The sequence below is a fragment of the Taudactylus pleione genome, unplaced genomic scaffold (assembly GCF_031769625.1).
Source record: "Taudactylus pleione unplaced genomic scaffold, aTauple2 ptg000938l, whole genome shotgun sequence".
Lineage (NCBI taxonomy): Eukaryota > Metazoa > Chordata > Amphibia > Anura > Myobatrachidae > Taudactylus > Taudactylus pleione.
Window position 1 is genome coordinate 766,130 of NW_028285339.1, and position 19,426 is coordinate 785,555.

Genomic DNA, 19,426 nt, shown 5'->3' on the forward strand with positions numbered 1-19,426 from the left:
GCTTCTGGCTCTAATAGAGCCGGAAGCTCTCCCACTGACATCACTGGTTATGTCAGTGGGGCCGCCCCCAAATGGCAGGCGTTCCTTTGGGAACGCCTCCGTTTGGCCTGCCACCCCCCCTGCCCACCTACCAAATTGGGCGAGCTGTCAATCACCATCGACAGCTCGCCCCCTTTGGTGCGAGACCCGGAGCGACGGAGCACCCGTCGCTAGCCGGGTCTCGCGCATGTGCAGGACGCTTGCCCAGTGGGCAAACATCGACCCAGTTGCAAGCGCTCAGCGCTTGCGACCGGGTCTGAATCAGGCCCAGAGTCCCTTTCACTACTGGAAAGAAATAAAAACCAATTTGGAGGTCTTTATACAGACTGGCTTTGTATTACTTAAGCTGCCTAGTGTGTACACAGAAAGAATTTTCAGCACAGCCGGGAACTTTATCAATGCTTGGCGTAGGAGGCTGAAGATGATGTTCATCAAAATGAACTGCATATTCCGCAAGGAAGACCTTTACCGCCGATTACGTAAAAAAACACAGATGCATCTGTAATGGTGAATTCCAGCTGGGATGAATTAACATTGAGTGAGAATGATGTACACACTGATGAGGGTGAGAAATCAGATGAGAAGAACGACCTCTTTCAACTGGTGAGTGGAGAACAATACTGTTAGCTGCCTTAAGCCCATTGGTAACTTGTTTTGTGGGGGCCCAAACAAACCAATCACTTCAGCCACAAGTGGCAGTCCTTGTCGCTGAAGTTACTGGTTTGCTAAACTGTGCATCTCCTGTTCAATATATACAACATAAGGGTAGGTGGGAGAGCCCAAGGACAATTCCATCTTGCACCTGTTTTATTTGCATTATGCACTGAATGGGGCATTGCTGACTGTCTTTTTTTACAGTTTATTAAACTGCCATCCTGTCTGCCACTGCAGTGCCACTCTGTTTCCTAGATGTGCCATGTTGGAAGTTGAATTGCCACAGCCGCTGAAATCTTCTACATACGGTTGATGAATGGCAAAAATGTACAGAAAATTTTATGGCCACAGCATCTCCTGCATGCTCCTTTTATTATTTTTTAAAATTCGGAACCGCCAAGATTATTAGGTTTGCAAAATATGGGACATGCACACCCAGTTGTAATTTTTTATTAATTTCTGCCCTGGCAGTCTAGTGTGAGCTATCCCTCTAATGGTCCTGTGTGAAATGGCACCCGAATCGCCGCAAGAGGGACATACATCGAATCTAAAACCAGTGAAATCCAATGCCGGGATGATGATGTTTTGTCTTGATTTTAAATCTGAGCCTGGCGGGAAAACCCCAGCCGAGGCTCAGATCTAGTCGGATCCCCCTCCTCCCTCATACATTTTCTTTGGAATCAAAAAATTATAATGAATTTACAAACTAATAATCCTTCCTTCCTTTCCCTTCCTTCAACTACATACATACTCCATCTCCCTCAGGCTTCCTAATTAATTAAAACATTCTTGGTTTCTTTCTATGGGGTCGTATAGTTTATTAAACTGCTATCCTGTCTGCCACTGCAGTGCCACTCTGTTTTCTATATGTGCCATGTTTGAAGTTGAACTGCCACATGTTTGTTCCACCCACTGCTGTCACTTAGCTTAGTCAGCCAGTTAGCTTGTGCAACCTTTTGGCCTAAACTGGATGAAATCAATATTGTAAGCTGTGAGGTGGTCAATGTTGACTGGAAATAAGTGCAAATTAGTGTTATTAAGGATAATAATACTCTAGGAACAAAAAAAAGGCTCAAATTATGTGATTTTAGCTTTTTTTGTAAATTTTGGGAAAAACATACAAAACCAAAACCAGTCACGGCGGTTTGGCAAAACCAAAACCGTCCGAAGAATTAGAATCAAAACCAGCAAAAAAAGGTCAGGCGCACATGTCTTTATTGCATATGTTATCTGGTTATGGAATTCAGTGTCTCTACACCATAATTTACACATTTGTGGTGTCAATAATCCTTTAAAGTTCCCATTGCAAACTAACTAAAGGTAACAAATTACAATACATATATACTTCATTGCATTTTCCAGACCATTTAGGTTGTTTTAGAAATGTAGACCAAACTGGTAGCAAATTGCTGCTCCTATGATTGGCAGCTGATCTCAATCAACAACTACTTGGGATCTTACATATGCCAATCATGACTGCTGGAAAGAACAGTCAGACATTGACTGCACATCTAAGTGCTGTCATTACACTAATTGCGACATATACGGCTTGGCCCTAATGCCGAACAACATAATGTGAGGCCAAATAGAAAAAGAGGGAGAGTAAAGTTTGTTGTCATTGGGCTTAATTAAGAGACGGGCGCTAATGTGATCGCTACTGCGATTTCATAGGAATCGCAGCTGCAAAAATATGCTAATGGTTGCAGAGCTTATTTGAGCATAAGGATGGCCACTGCTGCCTTCTCAGGGGCCTATTTCGGTGCACATGGGCCCCTGGGTCCAGGGGGTCCCACACTGCACCATTAGTTAGGGGCCCCATACACGGTAAGATTTTACACACGATATGCACGATTTTGATCGATCACAACGATCAATCGTGCATATCGTGTGTGTTTTGGCATACTGTACGATGGCGATGCTCGTCCCCGCCGTCGTACATCGGCATCGTAGATCTTATGGAAAAACCATAAGATCTGCGATCTGTCATGCTGTTAAATAGGTAAACGAAGCATCTTGTAAGATGCATCGTTTACCATTCACAGCAGCATGCGATGCATCGAGCTGAATTTGAAAATGTACCGAGGTGTCGTACGTTTTCAAATCGCACCGTTTATGGCAGGCATTATACTCACCTTTCCACAGATTCCGGTGTGTTGCTCTGCACTGCTAATAATTATTATATACGGTCATGAAAAGCTACAAATGTGTAGACAACGCTATAATAGTAAAAAGTCAACAATAATAAAATGATAAAATATTGGACGGCTTTAGGAAAAAGCTATAAAATGTATAAGAAAAACCCCACTAAAATAGGTCCTTACATAAGGACCATGAAATTGATTCAAATGATACTTGATATCACAGTTAAACAATTCATACCCAAAATAGGAACAATTTGGAAGAAATATCTGAAGGAAGCTATGAAATAAGTTTGTGTTTACCATTAAACATTAAAATAAGTAAACTTGTCAGATCACATTACAGTAAGCCAAACATCCATTTAGTGATGACAGAGCAACTGATACAAACTATTCGTTACTGAAAAAGAGGGTCATGGTTGAGACTTGCTAGCACATACAGAAAGTAATCAAACATCTTAATAGCAGCAGAGGGAAGTCCCTGCTTTTGTGAAACCGAAATCTGCCTTAGGTGTCTCTCTCTATATTTTCCATTAATTCTCTGGTTTGAGCCGGTATCTTGCAGAGAGGGAGGGTGTGCCAGCTTCAGCAAGCTACGTTACTAAATATAAATCCCATATCTGCGTGACATAACTGTACTTAGGGCCTTGTTGAATGATTTACCGATCATTTGAAGGTCCTTAGAATAATTTCATTTCTGATCCTTAAAATGATAAATTGCAGAAGAAAAGAATGAGAAAAGTGCCTCTTACCTTTTAATTTCAGACCCACACCACAATGTCCACACTTCTCTGGCACGCTGCGAGTGGCTAAATATACAGAAACAGGTGCGAATCTCAGGCAGTGTAAAGTGACTACCAATCAGGGAGAAATCCGAGCCATGTGGATGCAATTTTCATGTTGCTACAGCTCTAGCTGCCTGTGGAAGAGAACAGAGACTTTCCTATTATGATACAATGAGGTACAGTCATACATACACACATACATAGCCATGCGTAGCAGAAACCGAATTTGAGAAGTCATTCGTAATTTCTTAAAATATTTTAGGACTGGCCAACTCCATAGCATCACTTGTCTGGATGTAGTTATTTGGGATTTTTTCAGATACAGCATTGTATAAATTGTGACTTGTTGAGAACGGATATTTAGCACACAGGGCCTGATACAGAGATGGATGCAGATCACACAGCCGCTGCGTCTTTGTACACAGCGGCTATGTGATAATATGCTAATGGCGCAAAAGGCGTCATGTGTAAATAGACGCCTTCTGTCGGCTTCTCTTATCTGCTGCTGCATCCGAAGATGCAGCAACGGATCATCTGCATGAACATCTGCCACCTGAGTAATCATCAGCCAGTGAAGGTGCATCCAATGACGCAGCCATTGGCTTCTGCACGCCCAGAAAATAGGCTGTGGCATTCAAGGCACTGTGAATGATCTCGCAGAAGGGTATATGCAAAGTTTCAAAAAAGACTGGAAACATTTTACAATTTACCCTGAAGGGGTTGTCAATAATGTTATGCTGGGTACACACTGGAGCGATGTCGGGCCTATTTGCCAATTCGCAATGACAAATCTCCTACGTTGGTCAGTTTGTACGGTCAATATGCAGGTGCCCGCGGTCCGCGGTCGCTAGCGAAAACACATCTCAAATAGACAATATACAGAACAAGAGACGAGACAATTAAAAAACTCAGCATACTGTAATTAGCAATCACTTCATATTCTTTTCCTACTGCTTTTCTATAACTTTCTCCTTCTCCATTTTACCTCCTCACAAATTCACACAGTGAAAGTAGCCAGCTGTCTGTTTTTACTATGTCAATTAAATGGTGCTTTCTATAACAAATAGAGTAGTGCAAGTAAATGAATATGAATAGCTTCTATTCCACAGTGATCTGTTTCCATGATGGCAATTGAATGTTTTTTTCTCTAAAAGCACCATTAAGTGAATATGAATAGAATAACTTATAATTCACAGCAGTTTCAATATAAACCGCTTCCATAAAGAAACCCGATCGACAGCATTTTCATATTTGACAAAAAAAATCTGCTGCTTAGTAAATACAATTAGACAGTATTATATGAAGGTCACTAATGCGGTCTGTATTATATAGTGGTCATTAATGTTTCTGTAGTATATGGTAGTCAGTAATGCTATCTGTAGTATATGGTGGTCAGTAATGCTGTCTGTAATATATGGTGGCCACTAATGCTGTCTGTATTATATGGAGTGGTCACTAATGAGGTATGTATTATATGGAGGCCATATAGGTAGAAAGTGACTACTATCTTCTGGTATTGGGAAGGTGTTGTGTGTGGTGGTGGGGGGGGGGGAGAATTGGGATGTGTCATGATGAATATTTGCTCTGGTTAACAGAAAGACTAGTTTCACCCCTGCAGAAGGGCCATAATTCTGTACTCCCATATGTTGGGAGGCATCCTTAAACAGTATCTCTAAATATGCCCATTCTGACACAATGACAACAAGGTCTTTGTTCAGTCATTGACCTTCCCCTCAGCAGACTGCTTTTACTGTTCGTCAATGAAGGTCCCTACTACACCAAACAGAATATGCTGGCACAACGGAATATGCTGAAGCTATATAAATAATTGTTAATAATGTTGGAATATGTGTGTATAGATGGCATGGCAGTGTTAGTGCATACACCAGCGCATGCCCTGAGACAACAAACGCTTAACCAGATGCTTAACCAGTGGGGTGGTTTATTGATTGCAGTTGTGGTACAGCCTTACTCCGTTATATATACTGGTTATGGAGTGGAGTGGTATACAGCTCACCAGCTTGTGACTGTGGACCTCATTCAGAGCCGGTCGCACAGAGCGTGCGGTCGGTCTGAATGAGGGGAGGACCTCTTGAATTTTCAAGACGTCCTCCTTTGCGGTGGTAAGGCTGTGGGTTAACCCCCACAGCCTTACGACCGCCTAAGGTGATGGTCGCGATGGTCAAGACCATCGTGACCATCGGGGCTTACGATGAGACCCTAGGGTAGGGTCTCCCTTGTCGTAAGCCCCGGAGAGCTTTCGGCTCTGTCTGAGCCGTAAGCTCTCCACTGACATCACTAGTGATGTCAGTGGGGCCGCCCCCAAACGGTAGGCGTTCCCATGGGAACGCCCCCGTTTGGGCTGCCACCCCCCCGGCCCGCCTTCCAAACGGGGTGAGCTGTCAATCAACATCGACAGCTCGTCCCCTTTGGATCGAGACCCGCTACGACCGGCGCTGTCGGTCGTAGCGGGTCTCACGCATGCGCACGACGGCGCTGGCGTGCGCATGCTCTGTGGGGGGCCATCGACCCGGTCCGAGCGCATCGGCGCTAGCGACCGGGTCTGAATGACCCCCTGTATGTGAGTAGCAGGGGCAGCATCTCCAGAAAGTGGGTTGGTAATGGCAGCATATCGCAGGTCTCACAGAGCTAAGAGGAAGACGTCTGTCTTCTACTGTGGCGCTCTAACACAGTTACAATTTAGTGCTGTGCATGCGCAATATTAGGGTTGGCGCCATCTTGGTTAAGGAGTGAAGTCTCCATGTATGGTCCAATATGGAGTCTGCGCAGTAGCACTCTCTATCTTCAACAAATAATATTAATAATAACAATATACACAGATTTTTAAACCAACACAGATTATTAAATTGCCTTTTACGGTTCCCCTGACAGGAAGAGTGCCAAAAGGCCTGTACACAGACCTTTGCCCAAATTTCCTTCCCACTCAGTGTTTTTTTTGTTTTTTAAAGTTGCTAAATAGGCTTTGTCATGTTTTGCAAAAAATGACTAGCCCGTATGGAGCTGGAGTTAGTTGTGACATCCGTGGAAGCTTTTCCACACAGGGCTGCTAGATGCTGCACCACCTCTTTTAAGGCCTCATTGTATTGGTACTGTTGCCTGCATATTTCATCAGTGGCCAGGTGCTGTTACCTCTGGGTCTCCTCAACATCCAATTGCGGTTGCCTCCTGGGCTCCTCAATAGCCAATTGCTGCACCCTGATGACTTCCTGCTGCACTGATATAGCCTGCAGCAAGGAAATAACTATGTCTTCCATTTTATCTCTTGGTGCAAGGGGAAGAAAAATAAGAGTTATGGTAGACTTACCTAGATAACTCTTCTCTTTGAGATCCATAGGGTCCACAGGGATACCATGGGGATATTTTGGTTGGAGACCAGGCACCAAACAGTTAAAGCTTCAGCTCCCAGGATGCCTTGGGTCCTCCTCCTTATATACCCTGCCCCTAGCCATAGGACTTCAGTTTAGGTAACAAGCCTCAAGGCAGGAGAAGGAAAAAGGAGAAGAGCATTGTACATCAGAAATACTCTTACACAAAATAAGGGAATGTGTGACCAAAAGAAAAAAAATACCCATGCAGCCAGGTGCATCAGGGTGGGTGCCCTTTGGACCCTATGGACCTCACAGAAAAGGAGTTATCCAGGTAGTCTACCATAACTCTTATTTTATTCTTCAGGGTCCATGGGGATCCACAGGGATACCATGGGGATGTCCTAAAGTGGGGGACACTCCTGAGCAGAAAGGAGAACTCATCGCCCAAAGGTAGTCCTGAGAGGCAAAAGTATCAAGGGCATAGAACCTAAGAAAAGTGTGGACAGAAGACCACGTGATTGCCTTGCACTATTGTTCCGCAGAGGCACCACGGCTAAATGCCCACGATGGCCCTACAGACCGAGTTGAATGTGCGGTCACCGTGTTTGGGACAGGGAGATCAGCCTGTTTGTATACCTGAGAGAGAGTCATGCGTCAGAGTCATCTTGCCAGAGTGATCTTGTCATCTTGCCAGAGTCTGCATATTAGCTGGCCATCTTCGTTTGTGAAACCATATAATACAAAAAAAGTTTGTTTGCTCCAGATAGATGCGAAGAGCACAAACTACATCCAGGGAAGCTTCACCGTAAGAAAGATCTGGAGCCTAAAAAGCTGGAACAATAATTTCTTCATTCACATGAAAACGGGACACTACCTTAGGAAGGTAACCCTCCCTAGTACGAAGAACAGCTTTATCCTGGTGAAAAGTAAAAAATGGGGAGCGACAAGAAAGTGCTGCCAAATCAGAGACTCTGCATGCAGAAGAGATAGAGAGGAAAAAAAGTGTCTTTGCTGTCAACCATTTCAAATCTACAGAGTCCAAGGGTTCAAATGCGGGAGCTTGTGGTCCCTTAAGAACCAACGACAAATCCCACGGTGCTACCGGTGGAACAAAAGGAGGCTGAACTCGCAGAACTCCATGAAAAAAAATTCTAATATCTGGTAATGAGGCAATCTTCCTCTGGAACCAGACGGACAATGCAGAAACTTGCACTTTCAAAGTGGCCAGGCGTAGACCACGGTCTAAACCCGCCTGGAGAAAAGCCAGTGCCCTGGAAATCCTGAACACCTTAGGATCATACTTTCTGTGGGAACACCATTGACCAAAAGAATGCCAAACCCTGTAATAGATGAGGGCAGAAGCAGGCTTACATGACCTAAGCACTGTGTGAATTACAGAACTGGAAAAACCTTTTGCTCTTAAGATGGAAGATTCAAGAGCAACGCCGTCAAAGCCAGGCGAGGTAAGTCCGGATGGCGGCAGGGACCCTGCATTAGCAGATCCTGCCATAGAGGAAGAGGATATGGACTGTCTACTGACAGATTATGTATGACAGTGAACCAATGACGTCTGGGCCAAGCCGGAGCTACCAGTATTACTGTTCCGCCTTCCTGCTTGAATTTCCTGTGAACTCTTGGGAGGAGGGAGATCAGAGGAAAGAGATACACCAGCTTTATGTCTCCTCTTACTGCCAGTGTGTCCACAAAGGCTTCTGATGGACCTGGATCCGTACCTGGGGACCTTGTGGTTGTGACGTGATGCCATGAGATCTATTTCTGGCAGACCCCATTTGTTTAACAGAAGCTGAAACACTCCCGAGTGGAGAGGCCACTCTCCGGTGTGTATGTCCTGGCAACTTAAGAAGTCTGCTTCCCAATTGAGTACTCCCAGCATGAATATTGCCAAGAAGGCGAGAAGATGACTTTATGCCCAAATCAGAACCATTGTCACCTCTTCCATGGCTGCAAAACTTCTTGTCGCATTGTCGGACTGGATCTGGGCGGGCTTTCCCTGAAGCAGGTCCTGTGCCCTGATAAGTGCTTTGTATACTGCTCGCAGTTCTAGATTGTTTATTGGCAGATGACTTTTATTATTATTATTATTATCATCATTTATTTATATGGCGCCACAAGTGTTCCGCAGCACCTTACAAAGTACATAAACCAATTGTAGACAAGCGACTTACAGAACAATACAATACAGGACCAGGACATGGATAATATATATTGCTACATTAGCGACCATAACACCCAGATAAGCAACAGAGCATAAGCAACCAAGTGTTAGGTGCCCTAGTGGTGAGTAAGAAGTAGATGAAAGGGAGAAGCACAAGAGGGTGGAGGGCCCTGCTCGTAAGTGCTTACATTCTAAAAGGGAGGGGAAGACAAACAGGTTCGACACAGATGGGGTAGATGGGGAGGAAGGAGCATGTAGCAGGGAGTTAGAATGATAGCTGGAAGGCTTTGATGAAGTAGTGGGTCTTCAGAGCCCGTTTGAAGATTGCAAAGAGGTGGAGAGTCTGATGGGGACTTTCCTGATTTGTCCTTCTTCCCTGTGGTGGTGACCTGTCACTGCTCCCCATCCACGAAGACTGGAGCCTGTGGTGAGCAGTACCCAATTTGGAATCCTACTGGACAAGGGGGCATGAAGTCATCAGTGATACTAGGTGAGTATGTGTGATAGTAAGTGTGAATGTGCATGTGTGTGCATGTATATTATAATAAACTTTTACTGCCACGGTCTGCGTGTTGTTTTTTTTAAAGTATTTATTTGGCTATGGAACTACAGGTACCAGCGGGCTCGTAATGCACCGCATGCTGGTACTTGTGGTTCTCCAAGTACTGGCATGCGGGAGAGGATTGCTGGGATGTGTAGGACCACAGTTAAAGACAATATTAACACTTCGATTTTACACAACACTTTTACACTATCAACCCATCACCCAACAGCCAGGGGTGCCCTAGAGAGGGGGACCCCTTTATTGGGGGGGGTCTCAACCTCCCAGGGATCCCCAGCCTGGGCTGACTATAGGTCAGGGGTAATGCTTTGGCCGGGGAAACTGGCAAAGAGTCCGGTGCTGGTTATGGAAATTACATGGGACCCTACCAGTGGCGTATCTAAGGGGGGTCGAGCAGGGTACCGAACTACCCTAGTTAGGCAGTGTAGCGCCGACCGGTGCTAGGCTTCCCTGCGCCCAGCGCCGGTCCTTTGCTGCACAGCCGAGACCTTCCCTCCTCCTGAGCGCTTACCCAATAGCGCCAGGAGGAGGGTGGGAGGCAGGCGGTCTCAGGCTGTGCAGTAACACACACATTGCCGCCAGTGCGGCAGCGATGTGTGTGTTAACCAGCAGCCAATGAGAGTCAGACAGACTCTCATTGGCTGCTGCTACTGCACACACATCACCGCCGCGTGGCGGGAATATGTGTGTTAACCAGCAGCCAATGAGAGTCAGACAGACTCTCATTGACTGCTTAGCTCCCACTGCAAGAGCCGTCTCCCTACCGGCTCCTGCAGTGGGTAATGGGAGAGACGTCATGATGTCATGACGTCTCTCCCATAATGCAGAGCGCGCCAGCCCGGGAGGACTGATGTGCGGCGCCGGAAGCAGTGGCTGGAGCCGGAGCGTGGATTCAGGTAAGTGTATTTTTTTTTTTTTTTTACTTCTATTGTGTGTCTGCACATCGGGGGGGCCCCTTTACAGGGGGGAGCACTATTGTGGGCACCATTACAGGGGGGGAGCACTACTGGGGGCACCATTACAGGGGGGAGCACTACTGGGGGCACCATTACAGGGGGGACCACTTCTGTGGGGGCACCATTACAGGGGGGGACCACTACTGGGGGCACCATTACAGGGGGGGACCACTACTGGGGGCACCAGTACAGGGGGGACCACTACTGGGAAACTATTACAGGGACCACTACTGGGGGCACCATTACAGGGGGGGACCACTATGAGGGCACCATTACAGGGGGGGACCACTACTGGGGGCACCATTACAGGGGGGGGAGCACTACTGGGGGCACCATTACTGGGGGGGACAATTACTGGGGGGACCACTACTGGGGGCACCATTACTGGGGGGGACCACTACATGGGGCTGCAAGTGGGGGGGACTACTATTGGGGGCTCTGCATTGGGAGGGGGGGGGGAACTACTACTGGGGGCACTATACAAGGGGCTTACTACTAGGGGACTACTACTGGGGGCACTACATAGGGAGGAAAACTACAGGGGGCACTGAATAAGGGGCACTGGATAGGGGGGATCACTGCTGGGGGCCTGCATAAGGGGGACCACTACTTGAGGCACTGCATAAGGGGCAGGGACTACTGCTGGGGGCACTAAATAAGGGGCTTACTACTAGGTGCACTGCATTGGGGGGACCACTAGGGGCACTAAATAGGGAGGAAAACTACAGGGGGCACTGTATAAGGAGCACTGGATAGGGGGGCCTCCATAAGGGGGACCACTACTGGGGGCATTATATAAAGGAGCATTGCATAAGGGGGACCACTAATGGGGGCACTTCATAGGGGGGGCACTGCATAAGTGAGACCACTACTGGGGTACTGAATAAGGGGAACTAATGAGGGGCTGCATAAGGGGGACCACTACTGGGGGCATTGCATACTGGGGGTACTGTATAAGGGGAACTAATTGGGGGCTGCATAAGGGGGACCACTACTGGGAGTACTGTATAAGGGGCACTACTATGGGCCTGCATAAGAGGGACCACAACTGGGGACATTGCATACTGGGGGTACTGTATAAAGGACACTACTGGGGTTAAGGTGCATATGGAAAGGAATGTTCAGAGTGATGATAAAGGGGTGTTTCATGTTGACACGCCCCATTTTTAAGTGGCCATGCCCATTTTTTGGCCGCACACGTCGAAGGCGTGCGCACATGGGGGGGGGGGCTCCACTTTTACATTTGCCCTGGGCTCCAAATACCCTAGTTACGCCACTGACCCCTACACATTTTGGGACTGATTCAGAGCCGCTCGTAAGCGGACGCTCGTTCGCTCCGAGCGATGTTTGCCCAACTGCGCATGCGTACGGATCGTAATACGCATGCGCGAACCAGTCAATGCGGCCGAAAATCGTTTGTTCGCTGAATAGCGAATGCCTGCTATTTTGAGTGACAGAATGAGGCGTATGTGGGTGGTAACGGGGGAAGGTGCTTGAAAACGGGGAGTGGAGATCCGAACGCAGGCGTGCTTAAAGGTCAAAACGGGCGTTTTAAGGGTGTGCATAATTAAAACAGCAGCGTCATTGACCACGTCACTGGGTTATTTTATAGCCAGAACTGCTCGCAAAATTGTGGTAGCAAAAACCAACCACAAGAATAGCGAGCAGTTCATACCCTGGTCGATGTACTCGATTAATATAATAAATAGCGGACATGACGTAGGATGCGAGCGGCCAGGGGGGCGTATTTTTTCAAAAAACGACCGCAAGTTTTGTTCGCTCGTTCAGACATAGAGGCATGAACAGACCGCAAAGAGCGAACGGTTCATTTGAATAGCCACCCCTATTTTCTGAACGAGCAAGCGCAAATAGCGTCTGGCTCTGAATCAGGCCCTTTGTCCCCTGTTTTTCCACAACCAGGATCGGCTCAGCAAAGCTCTGTGCTGGTAACTTAATATACAGGGGTCCCCTATGCATTTTGGCCCCTGTATTTTTAGAACCGGGATAGGCTTTATATAGCCCGCTGCTGGTTATGCTTATGGGGAGGGGGTGCACATTTTTTTTTTATTTTTTTTTTAAAGTGTTTTTTATATGTACACACAGAAACATGCACGTATCTCATGGATATGTGCATGTTTCTGTGTTACTCTGGCCTGCTCAACATAAACTCGCCATCCTGAAGCTGGTCTATTGTTTTTGCGAGTTCTCAGACAGTAATAACTGTGAGTGAAGCACTCGCACTCTATTACATTGCCCGAGTTCTATCTAGAGATTGGGAAAACATCTGGATGCGAAATGTTTTTTGCGAGTTATAGTAATGCCCGAAAATTGCGAGTTTTACTATAGTCGCACCCTATTACATTTGCGAATGAGTAAAAAATGCGAGTTTAGCACAAAACTCACAGTTTTTACAAATTTGCAATCTATTACATTTACCCCACGGTGTTTTTTTTTTAAACAAAGACTTTTAGAAAGAAGGATGGTGTTAATAGATTTATACTGTCCACAAGTGAACACTACCCCCAATGGCTGGATAATATTCCAAAGGGACAATTTACCCGGATTAGGAGAAATTGTACACAGATAGAAGATTACCAAAAACAAGGAAATTAATTGAGAGAACAACTTCTACAAAAAAATTACAACAAAATCAAGGTGGATGAAGCATTTTTTTAAGAAGTGATGGAGAAAGATCGAAACTAATTATTGATATACAACATAAAAAAGGACAAACTACCCGATCAAAAATTCAATCATCACAGAATATAACTCTGCTGCAAATGCAATATTATTATTATTATTATCATCCTTTATTTATATGGCGCCACAAGTGTTCCGCAGCGCCTTACATAGTACATAGAACTAATAGGTGAACAAGAAACAAGTAACATACAGTACATTACAGTACAGGACAAGGACACAACTTATATACATTGCTGAAATAGTGATTAAAGCACTCACAATAAGCTGCCGGGAATTGGCGGTCCCGTGTTAGGTGCCCTAATGGGGAGTAGAGAGTAGAAGAAAATGTAAAGAGAAGCACATGAAGGAAGAGGTCCCTGCTCGTGAGAGCTTACATTCTAAGGGGAGGGGCAGACAGACAGGCGTGACACAGAAGGGGAGGGCAGACAGACAGGCGTGACACAGAAGGGGAAGATGGGAAGGAAAGAGCATGAGGTGGGTTAGGATGAGTGCTGGAAGGCCTTGATGAAGTAGTGGGTCTTGAGAGCCCGTTTGAAGATTTGTAGAGAGGTGGCTGATGGGGAGAGGGAGAGCATTCCAAAGGTAGGGAGCAGCACGGGCAAAATCTCGGATACGGGAGTGGGAGGAAGTAATCAGTTGGCAAGAGAGGCGGCATGCATTAGTTGAGCGAAGTGGGCGGGCGGGAGTGTGAAGGGAGAGAAGGTCAGAAATGTATGCGGGAGAGGATTTGGTGAGGGCTTTGTAGGCGAATGTAAGAACCTTGAATTGGCATCTGAAGGGGAAGGGGAGCCAGTGTAGGGCTTGAAGTAGAGGGGAAGCAGATGTAGAACGTCTGGAGAGGAAGATGAGCCGAGCAGGAGCATTAAGAACCGATTGTAGTGGAGAGAGGTGAGAGACTGGGAGGCCAGCTAGGAGAAGGTTACAGTAGTCCAATCTGGATATGACCAGTGAGTGGATGATGGTTTTAGTGGCATTCTGGGTGAGGAAGGGTCTAATCCTGGAGATATTTTTTAGGTGAAAACGGCAGGACTGCGAGAGGTGCTGAACATGCGGTTTAAACGAGAGGGAGGAGTCTAGGATAACTCCAAGACAGCGCACTTTGGGGCTAGAGGAGATAGTTGTGCCATCAATAGATAATGAAATTGTGGAAAGTGATGTAGTGGAAGAGGGTGGGAAGATGATCAGCTCAGTCTTAGACATGTTAAGTTTAAGAAAGCGCTGGGACATCCACAAAGAGACAGCAGAGAGACAGTTGGAGATACGGTTACGGAGCTCAGGGGTGAGCTCAGGGGTGGAAAGGTAAATTTGAGTATCATCTGCATAGAGATGATATTGGAGGTCAAAGGAGTTAATGAGTTCACCCAAAGAGGATGTATATAGAGAGAAAAGGAGAGGTCCAAGAACAGAACCTTGGGGAACTCCTACCTTTGGTGGAAGTGGAGGGGAAGAGGAGTCATGAGAGGACACAGTGAAGGAACGATCAGAGAGGTAGGAGGAAAGCCAAGAGAGGGCAGTGTCACGTAGACCGAGAGAGTAAAGGATTTGCAGGAGGAGAGGGTGGTCTACAGTGTCAAATGCAGCAGAGAGGTCAAGGAGAATGAGCAGAGAGTAGTGGCCCTTGGATTTGGCAGCAAGGAGGTCGTTGCTGACTTTCGTGAGGGCAGTTTCAGTGGAGTGGAGAGATTGGAAGCCAGATTGAAATGAGTCAAGGAGGGAGTGGGAAGAAAGAAAGGTGGTAAGGCGGTTGTAGACAATACGCTCAAGGAGTTTGGAAGCAAAAGGGAGAAGTGAGATGGGTCGATAGTTGGAAAGTATGTTAGGATCAAGGGTAGGTTTTTTAAGAATGGGGGAGACAAGAGCATGTTTGAATGCAGAAGGGACAGTGCCAGATGATAGGGATAGATTAAGGAGGTGAGCCAGATGGGAACGTGTAGAAGGAGACAGGTGGGAGAGGAGACGGGAAGGGATAGGGTCAAGAGTGGAGGTGGAAGGGGGGGGGAAGACCGGATGAGGGCCATGACTTCCTCTCCAGAAGCAGGGGAGAAGGATGTCAGAGTTGGTGAGACAGAAGGGGAGGGGTGGTAAGGGCAAGGAGGGAGAGGAGTGCTGAGGGTCTGATGGGATATGATGTCCTCACGTATGGAGTCAATTTTAGATGTAAAGTAGGTGGCAAAGTGGAGGGCAGAGAGCGAGGAGGGAAGGCAAGGAGGGGAAGGGCAGAGTAGGGAGTTGAAAGTGGCAAAGAGACGCCGGGGGTTTGAGGACTGGGATTCTTGAAATATGTTTGTTTGGAGAGAGACAAAGCAGCACTGTAGGAAGAGAGAATAAATTTGAAATGGAGGAAGTCAGCCTTAGAGCGTGACTTTCTCCACTGACGCTCTGCAATTCTTGAACACTTTTGTAGGTATCTGGTGCATTTGGAATGCCAGGGTTGTGGTGTGGATCTGCGAGGGTGAGTGGTTATTGCTGGAGCAACAGAATCAAGAGCAGAAGTAAGGGAGGAATTGTACAGGGAAGTAGCTTGTTCAGGACAGGAGAGAGAAATGATAGGGGAGAGAAGAGAGTCCAGCAGGGAGGAAAAGGCAACAGTGTCAATAGCCTCAATATTACGCTTAGTAATTGTAGCTTTAGGAGTTAGAGGAGGGGAAGGAGAGAGGGATAGGTTAAAAGAGAGAAGATGATGGTCAGAGAGGGGGAATGGGCAATTGGAGTAATCAGAAATATCACAACGGTGCGTAAAGACCAGGTCAAGTGAGTGCCCACTCAAATGGGCGGTTGAGGAGGTCTTCGGGCGAGACCAAATGAAGAGGTGAGGGTAAGGAGTTTAGCTGCAGAGGATTCTGTGGGAATGTCAATAGGAATATTAAAATCACCTAGGATAATGGAGGGAAGGTCTGAGGAGAGAAAGTGAGGGAGCCAGGAAGCGAAGTTGTCAAGGAATTTGGAGGGAGAGCCAGGGGGACGGTAAATGACAGCTACTCTGAGGTTTACTGGTTGGAAGAGGCGTATAGCATGAACCTCAAATGTGGGGAATGTAAGGGATGGTTCAGAGGGTATTAGCTGGTAGGAGTAACTGGTGGCTAGAAGGACCCCAACACCACCACCATGGCGACCCCCAGGCCGGGGGGCAGTTTATTACAGACTGACCTGGCATTCCAGAGGGCACAGGATAGAGAGATAGCATTTGTGGGGGAGATGTGAATAAGATTATCCGGGTTGCTGTAACGTGGAGGTAAGCTTAATTTGGAGGACCGATATGAAGCGAGTTTAGTGATGGTGCGGGCACCTGAGCTAGAAAGGGAATATGTAGGAGGTGGGTAGGGAGAGAGATGTGGATGGCAGTGGGGTGAAGTGACAGGGAGAGGAGTGTAGGAGGAGGGTTTGGTGGTGGGGTAGTAGGACAGAGGGGGGGTAGAACAGGAAGAAAGTGGAGTAAAGGGAGAGGAGTGAAGAGTAGGCAGACAGAGGAGGGGGGAGAAGGGGAGGAGGAGGTGGAAGAGATAAGGAGGAAAGGATAAAGGTGGAAGCAGGGGGCAGAATAGAGGATTAGGTAGAGACTGAGTGAAGGAGGGAGTTGACGAAAACCTTGTCATGGTGTTTATAGGTAAACAAGAGGAATGAAATTTGGAAATGTAAATGAGGTATGAGTGCAAGAGATTTGTAGGAATGCAAGTGAAAAAAAAAAAACAGTGATGTATCAAAAAACAGTGTATCAATATGTATGCAGATTAACAAGATTGTTATAGGGAGGATTAAAAGTGGGGTTCAAATGTGTGCAGAATATGAAAAATAATGCAGAATGTAAGCAGATAGAGGATGTGAGGCTATGCAAGAGAGCTGAGATAAAGGACAGTGTTTCAAAGTAGATAGATGTAAACTGACATGGCAAAAAGTACGATAAGCATTGAATTGTATGCGAGAATCAGAAGGCCAGCATTATGAATAGCAATAGAAGTGTTCTTGCCGTGATTGTACAGGGAGTCTAGTTGTAGTCTGAGTCTTTATATTGTTGAGGTTTGTTGCTTGATGGACCTTTTCTCCTTCTGTTTCTCCTCGGTTTAACGCAGGTCTAACGCTAGTTATGCACTTAAAACACTGCACTTAGAAAAGCTGCACCCAGCCAAGGCTTTAGCAACCAAACTACTGACACTTTAAACAGAGATGCAGGCAAGTGTGGACACTAATTAATGAAAACCCCCAATTGGCCAGCCAGAGAAAGCTAGCAATAAAGATGGCTTAAGTCAACAATGACCACATACCATACATCTAAGGCTACAAATAAATCAAGCATTCATTTTAGTCAATAGACTGAGAGAATCCTTAAAACAATTTAACTATTTCAAATCATAAGGCATTAGAAACTATAGCATAAGGATTCAGTAAAGAATAAGCTAGCTACCTATGATTATAATTAATAAAGGAGGCACAGGAGGTGAGAAACTTTGCAGTCACAGTCAACTTCAGTTACCTATGATTATAATTAATAAAGGAGGCACAGGAGGTGAGAAACTTTGCAGTCACAGTCAACGTCAGTTACCTATGATTATAATTAATAAAGGAGGCACAGGAGGTGAGAAACTTTGCAGTCACAGTCAACGTCAGTTACCTATGATTATAATTAATATAACACACTCTTAAAAGACACAGGACAATTTTGACTAAAGATGAGACTTTAAGGAACTGTCTACCGGAAGCCCCGAGGGTTGTCTTCAAGAAAGCTCCAGATTTAAAGAAAAAATTGGTTTCTAACCATATACCACCTGCACATGAAACCCAAGCCTCCTTAATGGGAAATAAGAACAAAGGATTATTCTACTGTGGAAGATGCAAAAACTGCATAACCTCCAGATATTGAACCACCAAACCTGTAACTTCATTTAAATCAAATACAACAAAGGATACATATAAAATTGAAGATCAAATCACCTGTGATACTATTATATGTGTTGACATGCCCATATATGAAACAATATGTAGGGAAAACAACAAGAGCCCTGAAACAAAGAAACAAAGAAACATACTAAAATGATTCGATGAACATAGCATTTCACATCATTTTAAAATTGCGCACAATAAAGATCCTACCCAAGTATACTTTCTGGGAATAAAACTGGTAAAGGAGAAATTGGAGGGGGGGGGCAAGTATAAAAAAAGACTAAGCAAAGAAGAAATTAAGTTGATCATAAATCTGAAGACCCTTGCCCCAATGGGCATGAATCCAGACCATTCTGTAAAATGAAACATGACAACCAGGTGATTATATGGAACTTTTGCTGTGAACACGAAAATAGTCAAAACCAAGGCATAATGTTTCCAGGTGGTATAACCACCTATTAACCACTTAACTGACAGTTTGTTTACAAAAACCGCTCAGAAATTGACGTTTTTTTTATGACTGAATTAGGTCAAGAACATATTTTTAAAACTTATCCAACACTATTTTGTAAAAAAATTTTTTTTCTAAACACCGTATACCATAAAAATAGCAATTTTTATGGTATACTGTAATGATGGTCATTGACAGCTGTACCATCGATGGCCGATGAGTTCAACCATCAATAGAAACCATTGATTGTATGGGGCCACAGCCACCGATGTTTCCTTCACAACGGTTTGCAAATCATCGATGGTCGGTGGCCATCCATAGTGTACTGTATACTTTACCATCCCTAAGCAGAAGCCCAGTATCGAGTCTTAATCATACAGCACCGCCATAAAATTACCTATGACATCAATGTTAAAAATAAATAAAACCAAAATATTTATTATGTGCCGTGACGTCATGACATGACTTGGTGTCATGACGTCACTGTCCAATGACTTCCGGCATGGGAGTGGCTTTGCAGCCATTCCTTCACCAGCTACTTCTCTTCCACAGCGCCCTCTGCGGATGCCATTGAACCCATCCGTACTCCGGCGCTGGACTAGTTACTTACCTATACTACTCCACCGTCCGGCGAAACCCTTCATAGGGACTGTGTCTGGGTCAGGGGACGAACTGCCGGGGGATTGCGTACCCTAGGCTGCGTTAACCAGCTGGGTATGCTGGCCTCATGACAGCAGAAGCATCTGCTGCCAATCCCT

The 19,426-nt window shown here is 45.8% G+C and overlaps 1 protein-coding gene across 4 annotated transcripts in view; it reads right to left on the minus strand.

Annotated features, from left to right (window-relative positions):
- Window positions 1–19,426, minus strand: part of JSRP1 (junctional sarcoplasmic reticulum protein 1) — a 442,040-nt gene that overhangs the window by 148,447 nt on the left and 274,167 nt on the right. For 2 of the 4 annotated variants that reach the window (XM_088459842.1, XM_088459841.1), the window contains one exon: window positions 3,584–3,750. The gene's annotated coding sequence lies outside the window, so the exon portion shown is untranslated. Of the gene's footprint in view, window positions 1–3,583; window positions 3,751–19,426 lie in introns of those variants that run through there. The other 2 variants (XM_088459844.1, XM_088459843.1) reach the window with 2 other exon arrangements.